The 26,951-nt window shown below is 46.4% G+C and overlaps 1 protein-coding gene and 1 non-coding gene across 2 annotated transcripts in view; both read left to right on the plus strand.

The window, feature by feature from the left end:
* Nucleotides 1–26,951, plus strand: part of NTM (neurotrimin) — a 941,158-nt gene that overhangs the window by 1,620 nt on the left and 912,587 nt on the right. The window lies entirely within an intron of this gene.
* Nucleotides 13,270–13,393, plus strand: LOC140631327 (U6atac minor spliceosomal RNA). Its single transcript, XR_012028963.1, has one exon. It is a non-coding gene; the product is annotated as a U6atac minor spliceosomal RNA (small nuclear RNA).

A 26,951-nucleotide genomic window follows, 5' to 3' on the forward strand; every position in this document is an offset into this window, starting at 1 on the left:
GACGTAGGCTGCAGCATGCACCGTGCGGACCCACGAGGGGTGGGCAGGGGGCGCCGGGCCGGGAGAGGCAGGTGCGTGTGTCCCCTTGGCTGGGGCTCAAGGAGCAAGGCAAGGGGGCTGCAGGGACGCGAGTCCAACCCCAGGAAGTTCAGGAGGTGCATTTTGCAGGGGTGGCCTGAGCTTGGATATGGTCTGCTGCCCTCAGCCTCTAAGGGGCGCCGGCCCTGGCATCTCTGTCCTCTCCCACAGGGGCCTTGGTGCGTGGAGGAGGAAAGGAGCCAACTTGGAGGCATCCTGGGCTGACTCCTCTTACGTAATAGGGAGCAGCAATAGTGCGTGTGCGCATGTAAGTGTGTGTGCATGTGTGTGCAGGGGAGGGTGCGCGCCCTGCGTGATCGGGCCCCTGGGGAGGCTCCCCTGGTCAGAGCAGCGCTCCAACACTCGTAGCGGGGGAAACTGAGGCAGGGCCGGCCTTCTCCCAAGCTAACCACAGACCTGAAAACTAAGCAGGCGGAGGGTAGAGTGAAGGGTCAGGGGAAGGGGAGGGGAGGGGAGGGGACCGGCCCTCGGGAACCCCCATCTGTCCTCAGGTCCACGTCTCTCTTCTCTCTACATCGAACTGGAGACAATGGCCAAACTTCCACCATCAGCGGCCCCACTGGCAGCAAGCCAGGAGCCCCAGGGCCATACTGAATTTACATATAAATTAGCATACGTGATTTTTTTTCCCCCATCAGAAATAAATGCAGGGAAGCATAATATTTGCTCATACTTGGACTCATCCTTGCATAGACGCGTAGAAAGTGGCAGATCCCAGATGCCCCAGGGCAAAGTCGGATTTCGTGGTCTTGGTCCTCCCGTGCAGTAGGGCCAGGGGTGATGAGTATCATAACCGCCTCACATCCCACCAAATCTGACATTGTCCCCGGAGACCCGTGCTCCCCACCTCGAGCCAGCTGCAAGCAGGCTCCGCCGCATCCCCAGGAGGCAGGCTGCCCAGTTTTAAGGAAGACGAACCCTCAAAGACACCCCCACCTCCCCCACCCCCCCACCCCGCACACGCCAGCCGGGCAGGCAAAGGTGCCGTCTGGTTTCCCTCTGGGGGCTAGAAGCTGACGTCCCCACTATCTCTTCAAGTCAAACTTAGGAGCGACTGAGGCAGCGGGGTCTGGCTGCAGTAGCCACCCCTACTGCCCTGACCCCGGGGACTAGTTGGAATGCAGGGCACATTCCAAGGCAATTTTTTCTGCTCTGTTTTTGTTTTAAGCCAGCTCTTCCTAGAGCTGCCACTTCCTGGGTTTCTCACCTTTTTTTTTTTTTTAAAAAAAAAAGGTGTCCGGAGCTAGTGGCAGATTAGGGACCCCTCTCCTCCCCCACCCCCTGTGCCCCCACCCCAGCCCCACTGGCCGCCCAGATCCAGATTAGAGGGGGAGGGAATTTCCAAGGGAATCAGCGCTGATTAGTGCCGGGCGGGGCGCGGGGGGGGGGGGGGGGAGGTGATTAGCGCCCTGGGGCTCCGGCCCTAAGAAGACCCAGGGTTGATTAACCAGCAGCTCCTCTTCCCTGGGAGCAGGAGCCGGGAGCCTGGATTAGGCGGCTGTCCTCAGCACACCGCCCACCTCCTGCCACCGGGAGGCTCTGAAAGGAATGGCTGGTGGTGCTGCAGCCTTTCTCTTTCTAGAAACGCGGCCAGTCCTCCTTCGAAGGATGAATGCTCCCTTCAACACCTTGCCTGAGCTTGGCTAGGTTCCTGTCTTACCTTCCACATTTTCTCTCATCTCCTCTGTCCCACATCAACATGTATTCGGGCCACGTGAGACCCAAAGGGGAGGAGAGGGAAGGGGACCCTGGGGCCAAGCTCTCGCCCTCCTTCACTCAGACACTGTTCAGCTGGCAGATGAGCCAACTTCCTGCCCCTCACCGGAAACCTACATTTGGGTGCCAGCAGCAGCCTGAGTTGGGTGATGCTTCAGGGGTGCGAGGGAGGCAGATGAGGCCGTGCCCCGCGTTTACTGGCAAAGTGAAAAATCGATGTGCGATGATGGGCCCCTGGGCCTGATGTAAGCATTGTGGGCACTTGCAAGCATGGCCAAAATAATAATAATAATAATAATAATGAGAGAGAGAGAGAGACAGAGGAGCCTCACAAAGTAAACCCTGGCTGTCAGGCTTGGAGCTGGCAACTTGGGGCAAGTTAGAGGCAAGGCGTGCACAGTGTAACACATGCACTCACCTTCGTCCTTCATGCTCGGTGATGGTCTTGTGAGTGTTTCACCAAGGGGGCCTGGGGACACCCAGAACCGACCAGCAGGCCTTGCCGCATAAAGACCGTTCTTGGGATTGCAGCTCCAGTTCCCAGGTGCACAGCCTCGTCCGGGTGCTGGTTCCTCCTTCCTGGCATTGGTAAAGCCGAATATAAGTCCAATAATGCCTTCCTAGGAGCTGGACGCCTCGCCGCGACCTCTGGGGATTCTCAGCAGGCCTCTCCCACAATGCTGGTATTAGGGGTGGGTCCTTGACGAGGCCAGCTCTCCTGCCTCCCTGCTCAGGGGCTGTGCTCTGGAATGTCTGGCTCCGTCCTCAGCATGCCTGCATTCTGGTGGCCCAGAGTTACAGTGACCCTGGTGGGATCGCCCACTGCTCACAGAGCGCCCAACAACTGGGGGCCTTTGGCCACAGTTTATCCACTGGGATGCGGTGATCCCTCTTAATATCCTAAGGATGGAGGATATTTCTAAATCAGTATGAGCCACATGCCTCTGGTGTGTTCGGGACACCTGTGCTAGAAAGATCCGCAGCATCTTTTCGTGTCTGTCTGTTCAGGATGAACACGCTTTGGGGGGGAGGCAGGACGTCATGTCCGAAAGGGGGCTCTGTTCCGGGTTGTTATGGGTTTGGAGTTCACGACCTGCTCCCACGCACCACCCAGAAAACCAAAGATGCAATCAAATTCTGCTTTATTTTGACCTCAGCAGAGGGCCTCCAGACTCTCCAAAGCCTCTCATGTGCGTGCCCTCCAGGTTTCAAGCCAGTTCTGGTGGCCTGCACAAGCCTTGGTGGGGAGCAGGTCCATCTGAGCTCAAAGTCCCCTATGTTTTCTGTAGGGGAAAATCTTTCCCTCTGTGCTCCTGTCTCCCCACCTGCCTGCCAGGCTGGGGGGCAACTCCCCTGGGTGCTGTAAGGACTCATTAATGCTTGTAACGCTCCAAACATGTGGCGCTAAGTGGAACTCCATGCTGAGACTGGTTGTATTTATGCAGTTTACTTCCTTTCTGCTCTATTGGCTTGTTAAATGTTTACTTTATGTCTATAGTCATTTGAAATTCAATAAAACAAATTAAACATAAAAGATAAAAACATGCAAAAATAGAGTGATCGATGGCATAAGGGTCAAATGGGGTCTGGTGGCGCCATTGCAGCCTCCCTCCCTTGGTGGTGGATGCTTCCACTCGGTTCCACTAGCAAGGGCACTGGGGAAAGGCAGAGGGGCTTTGGAAGGAGCATGAGGGAGGCCTGCCCCCCACCCACTTGCCAACGGAGGTGCCATGCTGGCTGGGCCGGTGGCAGAGAGGAGGTGGCGGGGAAGAAAGCTGGAGCTAGTTTTGGAAGGTTAAAAAAGAGCTCTAGTTTGTTTGGATCAGAAAGAAAAAGTGGGAAAGAGAGGACTCAATCCTCCACCTTGACTGCGAATTTGGTCAATAATCTCTGAGAGTCTTAGATTTTATTTTCTGTATTTCTGCATTTATTTATGCAACCTTCTGGAGGAAGCCTGCTCGGGCTATCAACTGCTTAGACTTAAAGGATCTGTGTGTTCCTGCACCTTCCGGCTCCTCCTCTGTCTCCCCATCCCTCTCCCCCTCCTGCCTCCTGCCCTCTCTCCCCCTTTTCTGTTTTTCTCCATTTCCCTTTCTCTTTCCTCCTTTCATTCTTCCTTCTCCTCCACGGGAACAATAATTGATCAGTTGACAGATCTAGGTCATGCTGGCAGGGGTTGCTCCGCTTCATGCAGGCTTGCCCAAGAGAAGGAGGGAAAGTCTGTCTTCCCAGTTCACAAGGAGCCAAGATGATAGGGCATCGCGGGGGGAAGGGGGAACCAGTGAACTGGTGGGCAGTTTCCGGCATCCTTAGCAAGGCTACCCGGGACCCCGTTGATTGATTGCAGAGTGCTCAGCCCTGCGATATCCCTGCCACTCCAATTTTCCATATCCGATTTACCTTTGCCACTTGCTGCATTTTGCTCAGCTTCTATACCCTGCCTGTTCCCATTTTCCTTTCTACTTTCCCCTCCTGTCCTCTTCCCCTTTTCTCCTCCTTCCAAAACCACAACAGATCACACATACTCCCACCTAAGTCATATTAGAGAGATGGCCTTTTGTTTATTTGCAAGAAGAAAAACAGAAACCCTGCCAGAAGAACTCTGTAAGTCATTTGCAAACTGCAAAACAAACCAACAAAGATTCACATTTTCGGTGCTGAGAAGAGAATATTTCAAGAGAGACTGTCAAGCTAAGAAATCAAATATTGGAAAAGACATTCTTTAGCACTGTTACTAAGGACATCTTAGGTTACTAAATTTGAGGGTTTTTTTTTTTTTTTTTTTCTTCTCTAAGAGTATTGCCTTCACAGTTATAAAAGACTGTTCAAAGAACTGGCTGGTTTTGGCTTCAGTGGTTCATTCAGATTCACTCCCTGGAGGGGCTGCCTTTGCTTAGTCTTGGTGGTGCTACTACCAAACTCTAACCCAACACAGCCCGTAGCTGTCTATGTGTTTATTGGTTGGATCACCCAGCGTTTATTGAATGTTTATTATGTTCCGTGTGGAGTCGTAGGTGGTGGGAATAAATATGTCGGTGACTAAAACAAACTAAAGGATGAGACCAAAGGCAGAGTAGAATTTCCAAGATTTGGCTTGGTTTGCCATCCTTTTTAATAGTGCTCAGAAGCACCAACAAGGAGTGCCAGAAGCAAGCGGGAGAGTGAACGACACAGCTTCTGGTTTCTGGCGGAAATGAGGGCGGGCAGCAAGAGAGCAACTATCCCTTGATCGCTGTTCCACCTGGAGAGCACTGGGAGAGGGTGCATGGCTCTAGTCCTGGGTTAACAACAGATGAGAGGTGCTGCCTTTGCTCCTCCCTGCCGTCTCCTGCCAAGAAGGGCCTCATGCATGTTTGATGTGCCCTCAGTTAGTACATGGATGATGAAAGCTGGCGTAAGTTAGTTGGCCTTGTGACAATTGTCTTTTGTCATTCAAGTTATTAACTGATTCTTGGCACAATGCCACCTGTCTGGTAGCCTCCCCAGCTCCTTTGTGCCCTGCCTTCTGCGCGGAATTAGAGGACCAAAGAAGGTAAGCAGAGCGGGGATGGGGGAGCGGTGGGGGGAGCTTATATAAGACCAAGAAAGGCTTTGCCTCTGGCAGCTAGTCTGCATGGGGCAAACGCTGTGCAGGGGACCTCTGTGAGGGATTCATAACTCAGGGTAAATCTAAGATGATCTCCCTTCTGAGAACCCTTTGACTTGCTACCCACTCATCATACCCAACTTAGGGTTCCGAGAATAATAATAATGCATCATGATTTATTTGTTCTCCTCTGGTCATATACGACAGTTGGGGCACAAGCCTTCTTCCAATCCATCAACTTGTCTTTTCAGCCATATGTACAAGAGGGAATATAGCTTCTCTTTAGGCTCACACTGTACTAGCTGAGTCCGGAATGCTCTGAGATGATTGCCTATCTGGCTGCTTCTATCTGCATTCCCTTAGTGGTGGTGATGATTGTTGGTAGCTTTTCTCCTGTAGGAGAACAGATAATTGCCTTTGTCATGGATCCTGATTTTTCCAAGTCAAGCAGCCTACAGCAGTTGGGATCTCCTGACCTCTGGCCCTCAGGGGGTAGGTTCAATGTGTATTTATTTGCAATATTTTCATTCCCTACATCTGTGGTTCTCAAACTTGGTGTATTCAAGTGCCTGAGGAGATTTATAAAAATACCGATGACTGAACCCTTTCCCAGGTGAACAAAATCAGAACTTCATCATCAATCTTATTCAGAGCTCTGTTAGAGGTTCTAATAGGTGGTCAAGTTTAAAAATTATACCTCTACAGTCATCTGAAATGTTCTATGATCTTGGGTAAGACACTTCCTCTATATGAGCCTTAGTTTCCACATCTCTAAAATATAGAAGTTGGATTGAAATGTTTGCAAGTTTCATTTCAAGTTCAACATTTTGCAATTCTGCAAATAGTCTTTTTGAGTATAGCACTTGAAAGAGAGTGACGCTAGAAGAAAGTATTCAGAAGTAGCTTCTGCTTGCAGGAAGCTAAGAATATAGACATAGTCACAGACAGATGACCAAAGTCAGAATGTGTGAATGGTGTGTGTGCGTGCAAACCCTACATACCAATTCGTATCTACTATATCACATATCCATATATGCATGTATATCTTTATAAGGCATCCTCAGGATGGGAGGCAAGAACTAACTAGTCACAGCATTTTAGGTAGAGGGAATCAGGAATGATAAGGATTCTTAACCAATCCATCTAACAAGGGAAATTCAGGATCACTTGAATGTGGGTCAAGAAAGAACGTGTTAGAGCTGGATTTAGAGAGTGCTAAATGATGGTGAGTCTTGGAAGAAGCCCCATTCCTTAGTGTGAAGATTTGCATTTTCTCTTCTGCTCAGGCTCCCCCTTCCTGTCCCGGAGAGTTAGTGACCCAGGAGTGTTGCTCCCATTGCTCTCCTTGTCAGTGGCAACCAAAGGCCCAATGCTGAGAACCTCAATGACAATTGTGTAGCTCATGCATTAGGCAGAAGTGATGCTGGTTCCACCCCCCAAGCCAGGTCATTGGCTGCAGCACAAGCAAGAGTGAAAATTTGGTCTGTTTTGATGGATCTGCAGGATAGGAGGGCCATGGGGAACAGAGCTACCCTGGAAATTTGTGCCCAGGGCAGTCTTTGAGTAATTCAGAAAGTACTCACATTGAAGCCTCCCCAAAGTGTCCACACTGCTGCGTCTGTCAGCCCAGAGTCACAACCAGCTTAAGCCCAGAGGAACTTTCAAGATGACTTCTTTCAGTCCCTCTCTAGGAGCTCTGATACCTCAACAATAAAGCTGCAGTGGTCCCCTAACGTCTGTCTCCAATAAGAGGGAACATGCATCTCTCCAGATGGTCTATTGTACCTGACCGTTGGATTTCAGGAAGACGGGAAGAGGAGGAAGGCAAAGGAGAAGGAGAATCTGTCTTCTTATAGATTCCAGCCATTTGCTCTAGGTCTAGAGAGATATTATCACACAGTGGCTGGATTGCCTGGGTCCAAACCCTGGCTCCACCACTCCCTAGTTTGAAGCCTTATGCGATTCAGTCAACCTTTGTGATTCTCCTTCCTCTTCTATAAAATGGAGATAATTATGAGACTTAGCTTTAAGACTGTTATGAGGATTAAATAAGTTTCTGCAGATAAGGTGTTTGGAGCATTGCTTAGCACATAGTAGGTTCTTAATAAATATTACCTAATAGTATTATGATTTATATGAATACTATCACCCACAGGACAAGTCTAATCCTTCTTCAACATGACTTTTCTTTAAATATTTGAAAGAAACATTCCCTCTTCTCCTTCCTCAAATTTTCTCCCCACAAGGTTAATTATCCCAAGCATTTCTCCTATTTTCTATATTATCATCCATAGAGAGGGTGCTGATTGCTTTTCTCAAAGATTGTTCTGGTTACTTTGTATTCTTCTTAAAGTCTTATCCCAGTATGCTCTGAGGAGCCCAAAATATTATAGAATATGGACCCTTCTGGTTCCAAATCCAAAGAAGATGAAGTCTTAGCTCTTTGGGAAGGTATTGGAAACCCTACAGGTCTGACCTAGGTTTGCCAGCCTCTCCTAATCCTCTGCACTCCTGTTCCATGGGCTGCTCGAGGGCTCCTTCCTCCCAGCATGTGTGCACACTGCTCCCTCTGCTGAGTGCCATCCTAGTCTACCTCAAAAACACTTGTTACAATTCAAGAAAAAATTCCAAGCTCAGCATCCTTCTGAAGTCTCTAATTTCATCCTTTATGCTTCCATTTCTCTTGACCTTCCCTCTATTCTTAACATTCACCACACACTGTGTAGTTACATGCTCACATGTCTATCTTCCCCTACCAGTCTCTGAGCTCCTAGAGGTCAAGGGCTGCCTTATGTATCTTTATTTCCCAGGGAACCTAGCAAAACACTTGGCACAAATTCAACACCCAGCATTTATGGCTGGAAAGAAAGGACAGAGAGAGGGAGAGACAGAGGGGAAGTGCCATAAGGTCCCTTTAGTTTTTTTCAGGAGCTGTTGTCAATTCAACCCTTTCTTATCCTATGCTTGTGGTGTTTTGCTATGTATACAACAACCTGGCCTCAGAACTTACCCTTTCTGAAGTTATCAGATTCAATTACTACCTTTTTTTCTGACAAAATATTTTTGGGACTCTGAATCTGTGATCCCATATTTCAGCAATCCCTCCTGGTGATAATCAGTCATAAATCTTATGCTGTAGCACCTGGGGTGTGGTGGATGAGCTCAATACTTATGATTAAACTTACCCAAGAGCAGAAAATAGCCACTCTAGTGGTGAGTAGATCAGATGAGTGGAGGAACAAGGTGGCTATCTGAATGTACATTGGCATCAGAAGAAGCAACACAGATAGGAAATTTGGATCTAAAAAAACTGGGGAAGTGACTGGATGGATTGCATTTAGTTGTAGAAGATGAAGTGCTCAAATGTTTCTTATCTTCAGATCTACTTTGGATCTACTTTATCTCTCTTCCACAAAGTTGACCACTAGGTCATTTGGCTCTCCTCCTAAACAGTCAAGGAGAAACTCATCCCAGACATGAAAAAGGTTAATTGACAGCTTTTTTCTCAATGTAACCGGTGATGCATAGAACTCTGCAGTTGGATAAACCATTTTGCTAATTTTGAAAACAAATAAAAATTAATTAATTGTTCTACATTTCTCCTTTCTTCCCCCCCAACACATCTTAATAGAAGGATCTAAATGCCTTGTCACCATTTTTTTCATTACTTTCTTGCACTGCTGAAGACTTGTCAAGACCAAAATAATTCAATCATCAAATACAAAAGCTTTTTCACAGATTGCTAGAGTTGTGAGATATCATGGAGTATTCTCAGCCTCCCCCCTAAGACAATGATCCCGTCTGAATGATTTTCACCAATTTATGCCCAACAACTCCAGAGATTCCCAGTGAGCAGACACTAACCACCTGTGTTGTGGTCCCCAGTTCTGGCTGCCTATTGAAATCACCTGTGGAGTTTATTATGAGCAGATGCCCAGGGATGACTCACAGAAATTCACATTGAAGAGGTCAGTATAGGGCAGAGTCTTTTGTACTTCGAAATAACTACAGATAATTCTATTGTGTAGATACAATGGAGAATAAATGATATTAGCACCACTTTTCATAGTGGATAAACTCTGTGAGAAAATACTTTTTTGGCAAGGACTTTCGATATCGCCTCCAAATCAATTATTATCCTTTCTCTGTATAAACAGTGCTCTAAATTTGTTCAGGGCAGCAACGTGCCTGTTCAAAATATTCGTCACCAAAATTCCCTTATAGCTGAATATGGTCATGTAATGCAGTTAAGGGAAATGAAATATAAGCACAAGTTTACTTGGGGTTTTGAGGATCATACTCAGGAAGCCTGAGCTTTCTCAACCTTACCATTGCTGCTTCTCCTTGACTCAGAGAATAGGATACTACCTAGAGGTCCAGGAAACAGCTTGAAAACAGGAAGATAAACAATACATATAAAGAATGGCAAGGGGCACCTGGGTGGCTCAGTCAGTTAAGCATCTGGCTCTTGATCTCAGCTCAGGTTTTGATCTCAGGGTTGTGAGTTCAAGCCTGGTATTGGGTTCCACACTGGGCATGGAGCGTACTTAAAAAGAAAAAAAGATTGACAAAGAAGGAAACTTTTAGGCTGAACCAAATGGACTTAGCTGTTTTGGTAAATCAAAAATAGTTGAATATAGGCAATTTCATATGGCTCAATCTAATTAAAGGACCTTGGGTTCAAGATGACATAGCAGTTGTACTAGCACTAGGATACATGTTCCCATACTCACTATCACTTATGAGAAAAAAAAACTTATTTAATTAGGTTTCTGTTACTCACAGATGAATATAATCCTAATGGATCTATGTTGAGCAAAAATTTGCCTCTTTCTAACTTCTGTCAATTAGAGCTGCTCAAAAATATAAGTAATATTGTGTGATCTTCTTTCTAAAAGATGGTTATCACAAACACTACTTATCTTGACATTCTTAGCTCCTTCTTATGATTATCATGTGGCATAACTTTTAAACCATTAATCATCCTGATCCTTATCTTCTGAACATGCTCCAGTTTGATAATGATCCACTAAAAGGCATTACCATACAAATTCTCCTAAATGTAGTTTGATTGGTAAAGTGGACCATAGACTATTACCTACCACATTTTGGACTGTATGGTTACATAGGTTCACTTTATTATTGTATTATTTTCTTTTATTTTTTCAGAGATACTACCCTATTGGCTCATACTGATGTGATTTGGTCATTGTGATGACCAAAATGCTACTATATAAAACCTCTCTTATTCTCACTTATATTTAACTTTCTTTAAATGTTTCTTCTGGGGATCCCTGGATGGCTCAGCAGTTTAGCACCTGCCTTTAGCCCAGGGCATGATCCTGGAGTCCCAGGATCAAGTCCTGCCTCAGGCTTCCTGCATGGAGCCTGCTTCTCCCTCTGCCTGTGGGTGTCTCTCTCCCTCTCTGTCTCTCTTTTTCTGTGTCTGTCATGAATAAATAATAAAATAAAAAATTTTTAAAAATAAATGTTTCTTCTAAGTATTTGAAATTTTATTCCTTTGAGTCCTTTATTTAAATACACTGAGATTATTTTTGGATTCTGATGAGTTGTCACCACCAGCTTTGTGTCATCCTCAGATGATTTAGACATATAATCTCCACATCAGAATGATTAAAAAAAAAAAAACAACATAATAGCACCAAGGACATGGCCAGTTCTTATTTACATTTATATTTCAATAATAGACCCAAGGGTATGGCCAAGTTCTTACTTACACTTATATTTCATCCACTCCAGAATGATTTATTCATACCCTACTGTATGCTAGCCATAAACAACAACAAAACATAGTTCTTATACTCAATGAAGTAGACAATTCAATACAAAATGGTAAGTGTTGAGATAAAAGCGAGTGTTGTTTGCCTATGGCAGCATCTATGAGACTTTTCAGGTTGGAAAAATCTTCTAGAACGAAGAGATGTGAAAGCTGAGACACAAAGGTGACTAGATTTAACCAAGTAAGAGGAGAAATAAATGTTACAAATAAGACATGGCACATGCTAAGGCCTAGAGTCAGAAGAGCTTGGTAGGAATTCAGGAATCCAATATCCAATCTGGCTAGATGGAGTGTGTTTGTGTGGTTTGGGGGCTCAAAGTTTTGGGGGAAAGGGGGTAGGTAGAAAGACAAGATATACAGGTAGAGATGTAGGCAGAGGTCAGAGCTTGAATAGCCTTAGGTTTCCTATTAAATATTTTATATTGAGAGAAGAAATTATGTTGAAGGATTGCATGCAGATAGTAACATGGTCAGCTTTGCAGTTTTACTTGTTAAGTAAGGTTATTTGGGTTACTTAAAAATGTTAAAATATGGTTCTAGTGACAGTGTGGAAAATGAATTAAAATAGGGGCAAGACTAGAGGAAAAGGGAGCCTTCTAGAAGATGCTGCAGCCAATCAAGCATAAGTTAACCAAGGTGAGCACTGCAGAAATAGGGAGATATGGGAGTAGTCAAGTGTTATGGAGGTAGAAGGGTTGTGACTTAGGGATGGAGAAGAAAGAAGATGATAAGTAATAAAGGGAAGTGAAAGAAAACTTTTCATTTTGGGGTAAATGATGCTTAGGTGGGTTTGAGGGAAATGGTGGTGATGCAATTTGGGCCACAAAGTGTTTGAAGATGCCTAATGGTAGACATGTACAAAGTTCTATCCAATATGAAGTTAGCCACATTGATCTGGAACTCTGGAGAGACCTTTGAGCCTCAACAAAGATAGTCTGTGACACAGATACAATTAATTACCCAGGAGAAGAGTAGAGAATACATATTAGATAACTAGTACCCAAAATTTGGGAAGAGAAGAGATCTTGGGAAGATAACTGACAAGAGGTGGTCAAAAACATAGGAGAAAAGCCAGGAGAGCATGATGCCATCAAGGTCAAAAGATGTGTCTGGAGAAGGCAGGAACAATAACAGTGTCAAATGCTACTAAAGGATCATAGTGACAAAAATATCTTCTATCCCCTTGGGAGAGCAGTTCTGGGGTGGAGCCCTTAATGTGGGGAACAAAAGTAAGGTGAGAATATAGAAAATGTGGACAATTATTTCAAAAAGTTATTTTTTTGGTTGTTGTTATTGCTGTTGTTAAGAAAAAAAGAGGGAGGAAATGGGGAAACAAGGGGGAATTGCAATTGAAGAGGATGTTGTTGTTTTTATAAGATGGGAAAGAGTTCTCTGAATCCTGAAGGTCAGGTGCTCTTTAAGGGGAAGGATGAAAGACCCAGGAGATATCTTACCAAGTGAGATCCTCTAGTAAATATGAGAGGGTGAGAAAGGTGGCAAATCTTGAGCACTGGTAAAAGTATGATCTTGAGTACAAGGAGAAAGACAAATTGCATTATTACATATATTAAAGAAGAGAAACTTATTTGAGAATTCCCACTATGATTGGATTCACCTGCAAATGATAGAAACTACACAATAAAAGTGGCTTAAATAAGACATTTTCTGTGTGGCCACAGTAACATTCCTCTCTGTCTTTTCATGGCTGGTGTAATGTCTTCTAAATTGAGGAACCCCATTCTTTCTGTGGTTCAGATCTGTTGTACAGGCCACATCTTTGGCCCTGTGGTCTAGGATGGCAGCATCTGTGTGCCCAGCAGTGGGACGAAAGGGTCGGTGAAGAAGGGAAAGAATGCATGAGTGTGCTGTCTCCCAAAGAATGTTCCTTCTGGAAGCCCACATACGGCACACTTCTCCAAATGCCTGTGGACAGAACTTAGTTACCCTGCTACATTTAGGTGCCATGATGGGAAATGCATCATTCCCTTTGGATGACCATGGGCCCAGAAAAATTCAGGGGCTTATTATCATGGAGGAAGAGGAAGACGAATGTTAGGAGACAATTAGCATTTTGTGTGGCAGGAAGGAATGTTAGATCTCCCCTCGACAAGGATGGAAGCCCTTGGATCCCCACAATACACACGTGATTAAGGTATCACCACCTACTTTGTGGCATCTAACCATAGGTTGTCAAACTGTCATTAGGGAAAAACAAATCAAAACCACAATGAGACACCACTTTACACTCATTAGGATAGCTGCTGTTAAGAAACTTAAAAAGGAAACTAAAAAATGTTGGTGAAGATATGGAGAAATTGAATTGGAATCCCCCTCTGCATTGCTGGGGGGCAAGTAAAGTGGTACAACCATTGTGGGAAGCAGTGTGGTGGTTCGTCCCAAAATTGAAAATGGAATTATGATACGATCTAGTAATTTCACTTCTAGGTATTTACCATAAAAACACAAAAATTTGAAAGCGGGGATTCAGGTATTTGTGCAGCCATGTGCGCAGCAGCCTTATTCACAATGGGCAAAAGGTGGAAACAACCCAAGTGTCCATCAGTGGATGAATGGATAAAATACGACGAGTGCGTACAATCAAGTATTATTCTGCCTGAATGGAATTAATGAATGAAATTGTGACACATGCTGCAGCATGGATGAAGCTTGAAAACACAATGCTAAGTGAAAGAAGTCAGACATGAAAGGACAAATATTGTATAATTCCTCTTAGGTGAGGTCCCTAGAATAGGCAAATTCATAGAGATGGAAAATAGAAGTTTCTGGCAGCTGTAGGGAGGAAGAAATGGAGAGCTGTTTAATGGGTAAAATTTCTGTTTGGGATGGTGTAAGCGTTCTAGAGATGGATGGTGATGCTGGTTGCACAACGGTGTGAATATACTTGATGCCAGTGACTTGTACATTTAAAATGGTTAAAAGGGTAGATTTTATGCTGTATGTAAGTTGCTCTGATAAAGACAAATGAAAAAAGCGAAAATCAACTGTCCTCGCACAGCATAGATTTGGGCAAACCTTCCAGCTTGGTTATAGGAAGGCGAAGGAGTCTGCATTCAACGGCTGTGATTTTCACTGAGTGTAATCCGGGGAAGATGTGTGTTCGCATACACGTGTGTACATGTTCACATACGTGTCTATAAACCTGTAGGCTGCATTTCCCAGAAGGCAGAAAAGACTAAACACAGTGACTTGTGGAATGGGCAAAATGCTGATTTCGACTCAGGATCACAAAGTCTCCTCCTTTCCTCGTGGCATCCTCTTCCCTCTGGACGCTAAGAGGCAGTCTGACCCGCTCCTTCTCGATGTCTCCATCTGTTCCCATGGTTCTGGTCCTACCGTTGAGGAGATAGTAGCCGACCATCTCTCAAACTCGGACTCACCCCCAGCTCCTTGCTTGGGCTAACTCTCAAGGGAATTATACGAGACACAGTTACACATTCACGGTTTGCAGAGCGTGTCCACATGAAGTCTACTCTGCCGTCAGAATGTTCTTTCTCACCCCAGCCCTGCCATTAACTCTGACTTTTAGAATCGAATATTCTTCCCAGAGCTCTTGTATTCTGCATCTGTAAAATAGAAAATTAAAAAATTTTTTTTTAAATTTTATTTACTTATGATAGTCATACAGAGAGAGAGGCAGAGACACAGGCAGAGGGAGAAGCAGGCTCCATGCACCAGGAGCCCGATGTGGGATTCGATCCCGGGTCTGGAGGATCGCGCCCTGGGCCAAAGGCAGGCGCCAAACTGCTGCGCCACCCAGGGATCCCTAAAATAGGAAATTTAAACTTCCTTGGAATGTAGCTTCCATGTTTCACTGAATTATGTTTATGAAACCCAGGGACTGCACTTCCCCTCTGCCCCCCGCTCACACCTCCCCCCCTGCTCCTATAACCACTCATGGCTCAGTTCAGGGTGGCCTCCGTGGGACCTCCTGTTTCTGTCCCTCCTCCCCTGCCCGGTGGCCCTGTCTCACTTCAAGCTCAAGCCACGTCATGCTAAACTAATGCCGTCTCTAAATAGGTCCCCTGCTACCAGGTCCTCCCCAGATGAGTCCATCTTCTCTCTTGCTAATAATTAATTATCTTGCTAAAAAAAAAAATGTCATTTCAGTCTTTCCTTAAAATATCCGTTAGCTCCACATGGCTGGCTTTCGAGACAAACGCCCAGGGTCCTTAACTTGGCACGGAAGTCCCTCCCCTAGCTTGCCCTAGGCTCTCTATTGCTCTGGCTCGGGCACCCACTTGCTTCTGCCCTTTCACCCTGCAGGCCCCAGGCACTGCCTCTGGACACTAACGCCCCACTGCCGCAGCACAGGGCCTTTGCACATGCCGTGCCCAGGCAGGGTTGGCCTTCCCGCAGGACTCACTCAGTGCAACACTGTACAAATTTGCATCAATATTGAGGGTGGAATGATGGAATAATCCAGGCCAGGGAAGGAATTTGAAAGGCTGAAAAGGAGAACAAGGATTTTTGAGACCTACTCCAGCCCTTTGTTTCTATCCTGAGCCTTCAAGTGGACCCCTCCGAGCGGTCTCCTTGTTCCTAGTCTGCCTGAGGGGAAGAGGAGGGGGTACACAGTGTCCTTAGAGTCAGGGCTGTCCAAGTGTGGCCTTTGAATCAGAAAGTCCGGGGCTTTCCAAAACCTAGCTATGTGCATTTCAATAAACCCTTCAGGTGATTGATGCTAAATTTGGAGAACCACTGACTTAGAGAAATGGTGAACATAGGTGCAGCGAGCTCTGACTGGAGGGGCCCCAGGGTGGGGGGCGCAGGAGGAGTCACCTCTCTACCCTCAGGGGAGGGGTCTCAGTTTCTCTTGAATATGCCCATCCCAGGAAAAAACAAAAACAAAACATCAGGACAAAGCAAACTTGGTGCTATGCAAGCGATGGGAATATATAAAGTAAGCCATTGAATATTCCCTTTTGCTCGGATTGCCAGATTTAGCAAATAAAAAAATCCAGGATGCTCAACAAATTTGAATTCCAGATAAGCAGCAAATAATTTTTTTATTATGCACAGCATATACTTACACTAAAAAAAATAAAAAAATAAATATTTGCTATTGATCCGAATTTCAAATTCAACTGGGCATCTTGTTTCTGTTCTGTTTTTACCCAGCACCTTACCTTTTGTCCCCTAAGACCTTGGTGCGGAAGGGAAACAGCCTGCTCAGAATCAGGTGCTTAAAAGGTAGAAGTTTCAGTCGTCTGTTTCTTTACTTTTTAATGCAGAGGAATAGGAGTTGTCTGGAAAGAAAAGGAATGGCTGTTCTTTCTGGCTCATTGGATTATTTGTAAAAATCGACATTTGGAAAGACAGAGGGGGAGAGAGAGACATGACGATGGTTGAAAGTGACCTGCATGCCAGAAAGTTCCTCCCTCTTGAAGTAGCTGAACCCCTAGGGAGGGCCAGGCCCCGAATCCACATCCCCTGCCACTGAACCCTGGAGTGAGCTTTGAGCTTCGGGGACCTGGGGCTGTGTCCCTGGGGGGCTCTGTCTCCCAGGCAGAGTTTCCAGGCCACCCCTTACCTGTGCCAGGTGACTGTGTCCTCCGAGACAGGGCTGTGATGCTGGGCCTGGCGGGTGAGTGACAGGCTCCCTAACGAGATGCAGCTGAGGGAGCGGCTTGCTGACAGAACAATTTGCTGGTGCCCAGAATACCCGGCCTGGCCGGCGAGGCGGCAGCCGAGGCGTCAGGAGAAATCTCAGGATGTATCAGCGGCCCGGGTGGCAGGTGGAGGCCGCGCGCCCCGCGCCCACCTGCCGCCCGCAGCGCCGTCCACCCGGGCGCCCAAGCCCGGGGATCACACGTCGAACGATGCCATTTCCCCCCTCCTGATCCGCTTGTGTTTATGTAAATGACTGGAAAAGCAGTTTTTGGCTTATTTCCGAAGCTTAAGGGCTTTGCGAGAAGCCTATTATTGAAAAATCAGAAACTGAAAAGCAACTTCTTAGACAATGAATTAGCAGTTCAATGACTGTGTGTAATGCCAGGCGCACTGGAACGGGCTGCAGCGCAAACAGGAACTCCCCTGGGACTCGGGACTCAAGCCGGGCCCACAGGTGGCCGCGCTAGGACAGTGAACGACCAGAGGTTTGCGGTTAATCCAAACAGGACAGACAAGTAGCCAAGCGGAGGGCCAGGGGAGGGAGAAACGAGCCGGGTGTGCACAGCCGAGGGCCTTCTGACCTGGACTCCGGGGCCACCGGAGCCCCCTGCGGAGCCTGAAGGGCATCTGCCCAGCTGAGCACTCCCGGCACCAGCCATGTAGGGGGAAACTGAGGCTTGGTCGCATCCTGCACAAGCCACGACACGAACCTGAGCACTTGCCTCTCCTGCTCCTGGCCAGGGATGCACAATTGGGTCGTGACTTTAGTAGCCCTTGGGGATCTGCCTCAGGTTTCTGGGTCCTGATGCCGTCTGCAGTTGTGGGGACGAGCCAGGGGTGGGGATGCACTCCGTCTGGGTGGCGCAGGTCACACAGGGGCACCACGCCGTTTCGGGAGGCACATGGGTTTGTATGCCCACCTGGGTGTTCCCGAAGAGTGGCCCCAGACCGGGTGACCTACCACCGGGAGTGCACGTCCCCGGACCCCACCCCAGGCCTACCGACTTTCAGAAGCTCCCAAACAAGGCCCAGCAGCCCTCTGGGCGATTCTGATACTCACTAACCACTGGCTTATATGGCCTCCCGTGCGCTGCAGGTGCCAGGGAACGCGCAGGGCGCTCGTGTGGGCTGGCCGCCGCCAGATCCTGAAGCAGATCGGTGCCCACCCCGCTCAGTCCTGATCCCCTCCCAGGGCTTTGGGGCTGCAGGGAAAGAAATTTAACATTTATTAAACATGTCCTAGTACTCGGTGCCAGGCACTGGTAAATGTTTTATGTGTGATATTTTATTTAATCCTTTCTACAACCTTGTGAGCTAGGTGTTGTAGATCGGATTTTGCTGCTGAGGAAATTTTGGCTCGGAGAGATGGGCTCGCCCGGGTCTGGATGTTTCCCGAGCCTGTCCCACCCAGCATCCCTGGCACACGCGCCCTCTGCCCCTAGAACACGGCAGGTGCCGCCCACACAAAGCCACTGCCAGCCTGGCAGGCCCCAGTTCTGTATTTCTCTCCCTCCCCCACCCCACCCGACTCCTTGCCTCATGTTAATTTCCCACCTGAGTACTGAGTACTTTATAAATAGCAAATCTAAAATGAATTTTCTACCAGCGATCATTAGCTCCCTTGACATCCATTAAACATTCTCGCAAGCAGAGTGAAGTGACAAAAGGGATTGATTTTTACAGTATGCTTAATAGGGAAAAAGAAAGAAAGGTGTTGACAAGTCCTTTTTTTTTTTCTGTCCTGATATCACGAGGAATTTGAAATCAGTCAAATGACTTTTATCTGGGAAAAAAAAAAAAAAAGAAGAAGAAGAAGGAGGCTAGGATTGGGGGCGGAGGGAGAGAGGGTAGGGGAGAGGGAAGCAGCTTCCCTGGCACCTTGCTCAGCCGGTGTCTGTATCTGTGACAGGTAAACATGAAGTTAGTTAGCTAGTGCCAGCCACCAAGATGAATATGTCAGATTTAATGCTTCAAAATATATAGGGTCCGAGCCAGGGAGGGCTGAGGGACTGGGGGAAGCAAGCAAGCGATATTATAGGGGAAGAGGGAAATAGCCAATCTTCTGCTGAAACTATTGGAAGAATAAATGTGTTGGGGAAGTAGTTGCAGGCAGAGGAGGCTGGCATATGAGGCACTGTAGCTGAAAATTTAACTTTGATTTCAATTTTCATATTTGTCAGCAATAATTAGATTCACGCAATGTTTTGCCACTGTTCTAAAATACTAATAAGTAGAGGCCTTTGTAGTGTGGTTAATGGAGTCTTTTTTTCCTAGTGGTCTAGAAAAATCCCATTAAAGCGAAAAGTCATACTATATTACATCGCTCCAACATACATGGACTCTGCTGCTGAGGTAGCGCCCTCCCCGAGACTGGAGCCCTCTGTTCAATCACAGAGCCCCACCGGCTGGCAAGGGAGTCTGGGCTGCATGCGCCGCGGCTGTTCACCGTTTCAGACCTCAGGACCTCCCTAGGTCATGGGCTGAGCCAGCCGGAGACAAAGGGAGGAGCAAATTCAACAAAGCATCGCTGGCGGAAGGAAGTTTGAGCTTTGATAAGCATGACCTCCTGGAGCAGGTTGGAGAGAGGACAGGGGAAGAGGGTGGTCTGGTGGGCACGTCACCCGGCTGGGAGGTGTGGCTCCCATCTGGAGAAAGGAAATCCGCTGCGGTCCATCAACAACCTGGCCTCCCTCCTGGGAGCTTGATGTTGCCCTCCTGGGGCAACAGTCCCCATCCTGGAACAGCTGAACTCTCTGGAGATAAGGTTTGATGAAAAGGTCCAAGTTGTATTATTTTTGAGCAGCTTTTCGCGGGGGTGCCCAAGCCTCTCTGATGTCCTGGAAGTCCCCGTAGGCCAGTGTGTGGGGGAGTAATTGGAGGTGTAAGCTGCCGCCCTTGGAGAGTCCGGTGGGTGAGGAAGGGCCTGGGGCATCCTCACCGCCTTCCTACGTTGCCTTCAGCCCCACTCCCCTGCAGTCAAGGATCCTCATTCAGATGGGCTGGCATCTTTCTCTCTCTGGCACATCCTTTTCCAGGCAGACTGCTGTTGCGGACAGCTGCCTGGTGCCTCGTCTCTTGGAATCCATCGAATGTAAGAATTCAGCCGTGATGTGCTTCTTTCTCCTTTTCTAAGTTCTGGGGAGAAATCCCAAGCTGTCAGCTCTAAGTCATCCACGCCAACAGAGATAAAGGGAGCCAACGGTCCTATATGATGCCTCCCATCTCCCCGCTCCATGCCCCCCTCCGTGTTACGTTGTGCTTGGCTTGACCTGAGAGCAGAGTGACTTGGAATCCTCCAGCCTTAAGTCTGTTCCCTAAGCCCTAAGGAGAAATGATGGAGGAACGTGGTGATGGGCAGGAGGCCAGGCCAGGATTAACAAAAACAGCCTCTGGGATGAAGGATGGCTCGTGGAAGTCACTCGTGGCCAAGGGGAGGGTGCATCCGTCCCATGGAAGCAGCTCGATGGCCTCCCTGTGCGCCTCCTGCCCTGCCCTGCTGCTGAGATCCTGTTCCCTGGGCTTCATCCTCACAGGCTTCTTCGTCCCAGGCGAACCTGTGAGAGTAGAGGGAAAACCGAGCCTGTGCTCCGTCCCCATCGTGCAAAGACCATGCTCTGGCCTCTCTCTCCGCCCGCCTTCCTTCCTGCTCGGCCCACCAATCGCTGCGTCGCTGCCGCCTTGCTTTTCCCTAGTGGCATGTGCCAGATCTTATCCCCATGCAGCACTTGAGGATGAAAGGAGGAGGGGACATTAAATCCACCAGTGATACGCGTGGCAATCGGGAGAGGCTTTTGTTGTGTCATTTCCTACCTCCTTCAGCCTATTAAGCAAACAAAAGTGCTTGTGGAATGAGAAATGTAAATGGCCAACGCAAGCCGATTAATCCTAGATGTACAATTCCATTAATAAGGCCGCTTTTTAATAGGCGGCTCCGGCGGCAGCGGCGGGCAGGCCAGGAATTGATGTATTCTCTGTAATTGTATTGCAACTAATAGGATATGAAGAAAATTGTAGCAGAGAAGCAGGTCTTTCAACACCACTTTCCAATCAGCTGAAATAATGACTTCCAGCCGAAAGCCTTGAAAAGTAACGACACAAAAAATACAACGTCGTCCGGGAGTATCCGTACGACGGATCTTGGGTTGGGGGCTCTTTCATTCATTCTTTCTTCCAGAGCTCTCTCCTTCTCTCTCCCTCTCCCTGCCTCATCTCTGTCTTCATCTCATCACCGGGGTTAGGAAGCAAACTCTGAGGAGTCTTGTCACGGGTCGATGAGAGAGGAGTCACCTCGGCAGGATGGCCCAGCTCGGCTCCAGCTGTCACCCGACACAGGCCACGCACGCGGGTGGATACTGCGATGCTTCTCTGTCTGGAAGTCCCGGGGTGCCCATGACGGCCACGCACCACGCTAGGTTCTGGCGATGAAGGACACAGACCCCAAATCCATCCCTGCCCTCATGACGCTTGCGGTCTCTCGAGTCAGCAAAATTTGTGCTGAGTCCACACTGTCTATCCCACCGGGCCCTGGGCCTGCGACCGTCCCGGGACCATCACTGGACGGCCGGAAAGCACCTGCGCCGTGGCCCCCAGCCAGGGCCTCTCACTCCCCCTGCCTGCTTCGCCTGGTCACTGGATCTCCCTCCTGCCCATTTGTATGCGGACTCTGACCCTCCCTTGGTCACAGGCTGGAGAGTAAATATAAAAAGAAAAGGCAAAGCACATTTCAGCGGAAATCCCCAAGGAAACTGATGTGATTGCTCTACAGAAATGGCTCCAATAAGGGCAGAAAGGAATATTGCTTTTATAGCTTTTGGGACATAAAACATTTAGAAAATGTGATTGACTGGCAGGGTCTAATTTATCATTTATCTCATTCCCTCTGCTCGCTCCCTCTCCCCGCAACATAGAGGCAGACACTCACAGGCAAACTTTTTTCCCCTCTTTGCTTTCCTTTCTTCTTCTCTCTCAGAGACTTGGATTTATCATCATTCTGTGAAGCAGGAGAACTCCTGTGGCTATTTATAATTAATGCTCAGAAACCTGCCAATCCATTTAATGACACTAGCAGGTCATGGCCCCCTTATAGCTCTCCATTAATCATCATTAGAACAGCTCTGAGTTTTTACATTCTTTTTAAATGTTAATTCACCTCTGTAATGCTCCTTTTAGTTAAAACTGTAAAGAGGCAAGTGGCTGGTACCTCGCTGCTGCCCGCCAGGGGAAAGGCATGGTGGAGTTGATAAAGCCTGGCTGATTTCCTCTGTTCCTTTGTCCTCCACCCCCTATCCCCACCACCAGATGTCAACCCAGCTTCTTCTTTGGTTGCCTGTATTTATCTTTAAAAAAGTGCCTAGTGGCTTAAAGTTCCAGGGAGATACACACACTCTGATATCTTTGGACTCCCAGGGCCAAGGCAACTTCCCGAGAGGCCCAATGTCACGCCATGTTTCGTAGCTCCTAAAGGTGACGAACCATGGAGCGCTCCAGGGGTAAGTCGCGCCAGAAACTACCCATGTGCTTCCTCAAACACTCAAGAATAGGCTCCGAATGAACACACTGAAAGAGGTCACGTAAGGGAGTCTCTTTCCTCGTGTCAAGAAAGCTCACCAGTTGTCCCATTGTTGCCACAATCGGCCATGAGACTTTGGGCAAAACATTGGACTTCCCTTCTCATCTACACCATGGAGTCACAGGCTTCCAGTTAAGGACTGAATACGTCGTGGGGACGGATGGCACAGCATGAGGAATAGTCAAGGGTTTCATAATAGTGTTGCATGGTGACAGGTGGTAGCTGTCCTTGTGGTGAGCGCCACACAACGTATAGAGTTGTGGGGTCACCATATTGTACACCTGAAACTCATGTAGCATTGTGCCAACCATACTTCAATCAAAATAACTAACTAACTAAATTTTTTTAAAAATGAGGCCAATATCTGTCCCACCCAACGAATACGGTGAAAATCTGTAAGGATTAAATGGAGTTGCAATTGTATCAAACTTGTAAAACTGATAAAACATCGAGGCAAGGTGTCGTGATTGATATCGTTTCTTGCCTTTATCTGCCCCTCTGCATATATATCCCGACCCCTTGCTGAAGCAGTGCCCTGTCATCATTCATACCCACGAATATGGATGCTTTCCAACCTCCATACTGTTGCATTCATATCACATTTCTCAAGCCAGAAAAATGTATTTTCAGTCAGCAAAACATGTCGTAGAAAGAATGTTAAATTGGGAATAGGGGAATCTAAATGTAAGTATCAACTCTGTTACTAATTAGCTGTGCAACTTGGAGCAAATCACTTCACTTCCCCGAGCCTCACTTCTCTTATTTTTGGATTTCATATTTTTAAGGCTCCTTGATCTTAGCAAATCCTGTGATTTTATTGTTTGACCCATGCGTCGGCCCTAAGGGCCATGCCAGTGACTCAGGTCCCTTCGACCAGTGGAGCTCTTAAATTCTCGTCTTGTCAGGCACCATGCCCTCGAGCTTAGAACTCTAACAAAAGCAAACACAAATAGTTGAGAAAAATAGAAAATGTGCATTTAATTCATTTTTGACTAATCACCTGATTTCTCTTGATACCACCCATTTTTGTACTAGGCATTTAGAATTACGGACTTGAACTTATTTTCAAGGCTGTCTCAAAGCCACGCAATAGAGACTGAGATGACCCCTCAGGGCCTAACCGGGAACCACGCACCTCACAGATGGTATCATTTAATACTTTATAATACTCTTCCAAGGTGGGTTAGCCTCATTTGATAGATAAGTAAACTGAGGCTTGAAGAGATAGTGTGCCCAGTCCAAGATTTATGTACATTGTAAGGTCGTAGGTCAAGCCCAGATCTCTTGAATTTAAGTCCAGGTAGGGTTTTTTTGTGTTTGTTTTTGTACTCATCTTACTTTTGCCCATTCCTTCAGCTCCTATGAGTAAGGACGAGGTGACATACCATCTTTCATGAAATAAAGACATACTTTTTTCAGCTGCTCCTGTTCTGGCATGGATCATAACTAGCGACCAATGATTTGGGCTGAAAGTCTACTTTCCTGGCTTGATTCCCCATCGTGCTTCGGTTCTCTTTGGCATTGGGACGGATCAACGAACTTCCATTGGTTTTCCTACAGGGAAGCCCGCAGGCCGCCCCCTTTGATTTTTGGTCTCCCTCCCTGTGTGGTCCCAGTCCCCCTTCTTCACAGGGCCAGCCATACCTCTCCTCCTTCTTCCCTGCAAAGCATCACTGACACTCTAAGCAGACACCAGTCCCCAGGCTGGGCTTTGGCCATCTGTTCTGCCCATCACTTGAGAATGCAATAAAACCGGCTTGACAATTATGTCAGCACAAAGGGCAGAGAGGGCTGCATGGCAGAAAGCTGTGTAAAATTCATTCTTCCAAAGGTTGCGTCAAGAATATTCCAACCCAAAAGAGCTTTCACAGCAAGTGGAATATTGTGTCATCTGCCTCTTTCTCATTTCTCTATTTTGCTTTTGTAATGGATTTGTGTTAGTTCTTGCTTGGTGCGAGTTAATAATAATAAGGCATTATAATTGTGTGGTGCCGGGTGCCTTTGAAAGGACTCCCACAAATCTATTCCGTCTTTTAATCTTGATGACTGCAGCTGGATTTTAGAAATGAAGGGGCCCTAGAAACATCTACCCCAACTTTCTCAGCTGATTATTATTGATGTATTTTGTTTAGTTTAAGTAATGTATCCGTATTAAATATAATTTGGGCACCATACAAAAGTAGCTTTAAAAGATTTAAAGTCACTCATGCACAATTTCATTTAATGTATTTCTTCCAATTTTTTCCTTATTCTCTGCCATGGTTTTTATTATATAGTTATAATCATATCATTTATATCTCATTTTTTTCTTTTAAGAATAGATCAGAAGCAATTTTCCATGCCGTTACATAGTATTAGTGAACATAATTTTAATTGGTTTCATTACATTACATCAAGTAGATGTACAATACCATTACCCTATGTTTGGACATTTATGTTGTTCTAATTTTTGGCCGGTATAAATAATGTTTTAGTGAACATCGTCATGAATTTAGCCTCATTCCAGTTTTATGATTGTTTCCTTAGACCAGGTCACTAGAAATACCAGTACCATCACCTTTCTTCTTTGACTCAGGGGAAACTGAGGCATAAAGAAGTAAAGTGACTCTGGATCCTGTGGTGGATTAGAAGAGCAGCACTCTGACCAGAAGTCGGGTCTTTTCTCTCCTGGTTTTACAACCCTTCCATTATATGATGGTCTTCCATATTTCTAAGTAAAAGGGCTTGAAAAATGTGTTGAGTGTCCACATAGAATTAATTTGATTTTTAGTATGCAATAATTGAGGAAAAAACACAGTAAAAGGCATCATAAATTATGTAGCATTTGTAAACAGCATGTATGCAACGAAATACAGCAGCATCCATGTGTATTTAGAAATAATGTTAGTGGTGTATGTTGAGAAATATCTACTCCATCTGCCCGCAGCACTTGGATCCCATTCTCCTTTTAAAACCTTCCTCTTCACACCTTACTCCAAACTAGGGTCCACTGTACCATAAAGGAAGGCACCCTTAGTTTGTTTGTTTGTTTGTTTGTTTTTCCCCAGTTAGAACCTTCGGATACCCACAGTTATCTCCCTCTGGATCTTTCCTGCCCTCTTTAATTTATGGGGATATCCAAGTGGCAGAGGAGAATATTGAGAGCCAGAGCAGGTCTGCATAAGTTTTATGTAAAGACATGAAGGCTTTACAACCCGAAGGAATAGTCTCCAATAATAGCGATAGTTTAAATTTACTGACTGCCCACTAGTTACTAGGTATAATCCTAATTGCTATGCACATATTATTCCCGTTAATTTTTATAGTGTTTCTAGGAAGTGGGTGCTACATTTATCATAATTTTACAGATGAGAAGACTGAGGTTCAGCTCACACAGAACAAGTGATAGGATGGGATTTGACCTTGGAAGCATGGCCACAAAGCCTCTTACGCCATGCACATACCATCTCATTCACTCACTGTCCTCCTGAGATTTTATTTTATTTTTTTCTCCTGAGATTTTAGAAGTGTGACGAGGCAGGTTATGGTCCTTATGTTTTCAGCTCTCGTTCTTATCCTAACCACTCTTTCACAAGCCAGTTATGGGATGAGGGAGATTGTAGGGCTCTCTGGACCCTCTTCTTTACCATCTGGCTCTCCAGAATCACTGGGATTCTATGCAGCAGGATGGCTCTTCCTGCTGCATAGAAATGGGTGGGTGGCTCTGTGCCCTGGCATGATTTGCAAAAAGTCTATGGGTGATCATGATTACAGTGTTAAATTGGGCCATGCAAAATTGCCAGTATTCAACCATTTTGATATCTAATAATATCATCTTCATAAGGCTTATTCTAGCACATATATGGAACACGATTGCCTTAATAAGGGTCATCATCGGTTGGTAGCACATTGCAGTGAAGGGAGAAAGGCGGATATATAACCATCATGCCTGCCCCCCAGTCAGCACAAGGAAGCTGCAAAGGGACCCAACAAACAGAGGGTATTGTAGGCTAAGAAGGCTGTAATGAATAGATGATTAGGATATCACCTGTCCCTTCTCTTTAATCTCTCTTCAGGTTCCCTCAGGTTTACCAGCTATCCTGAACCTATGGCAACTCAGTTTCTATTTCCACTAGCTTTCCTGAGGATTCATGTTAGGGTACTTATCTCTTTATGCTAAAGACCATATGCCTTTTCTGAAATATAAAGCACTAGAGGAGCTCCTTCCAGATGTACAATCTTTATCCTTTGACAGTGTCTCTGTTCTAAAATCTTGCAATGTCAATCACAAGCTCAGGATTTAGAACTCGGGGGGGCCTTGGTTTGAATCCTAATTCTACTTATTATGTGACCTTGAACAGTTTGTTTATTCTCTTGCAGCTTTGCTTTTGTCAACTATGAGATGATTTTAATGGTCAAATACCAGAATATACATAAAAGTATCCATGCATTATGGAAACAGAACACATTTTTGCCCCCCCCCTTTTTTTTCTGAACCTGGTGACCTGGGAAGGATGCCAGAGAAGGAAATCTGAGGTTATCCATTCCCAGAAAACACCCATGTGCTGAAC

This window comes from Canis lupus, chromosome 3 (genome assembly GCF_048164855.1).
Source record: "Canis lupus baileyi chromosome 3, mCanLup2.hap1, whole genome shotgun sequence".
Classification (NCBI taxonomy): Eukaryota; Metazoa; Chordata; class Mammalia; order Carnivora; family Canidae; genus Canis; species Canis lupus.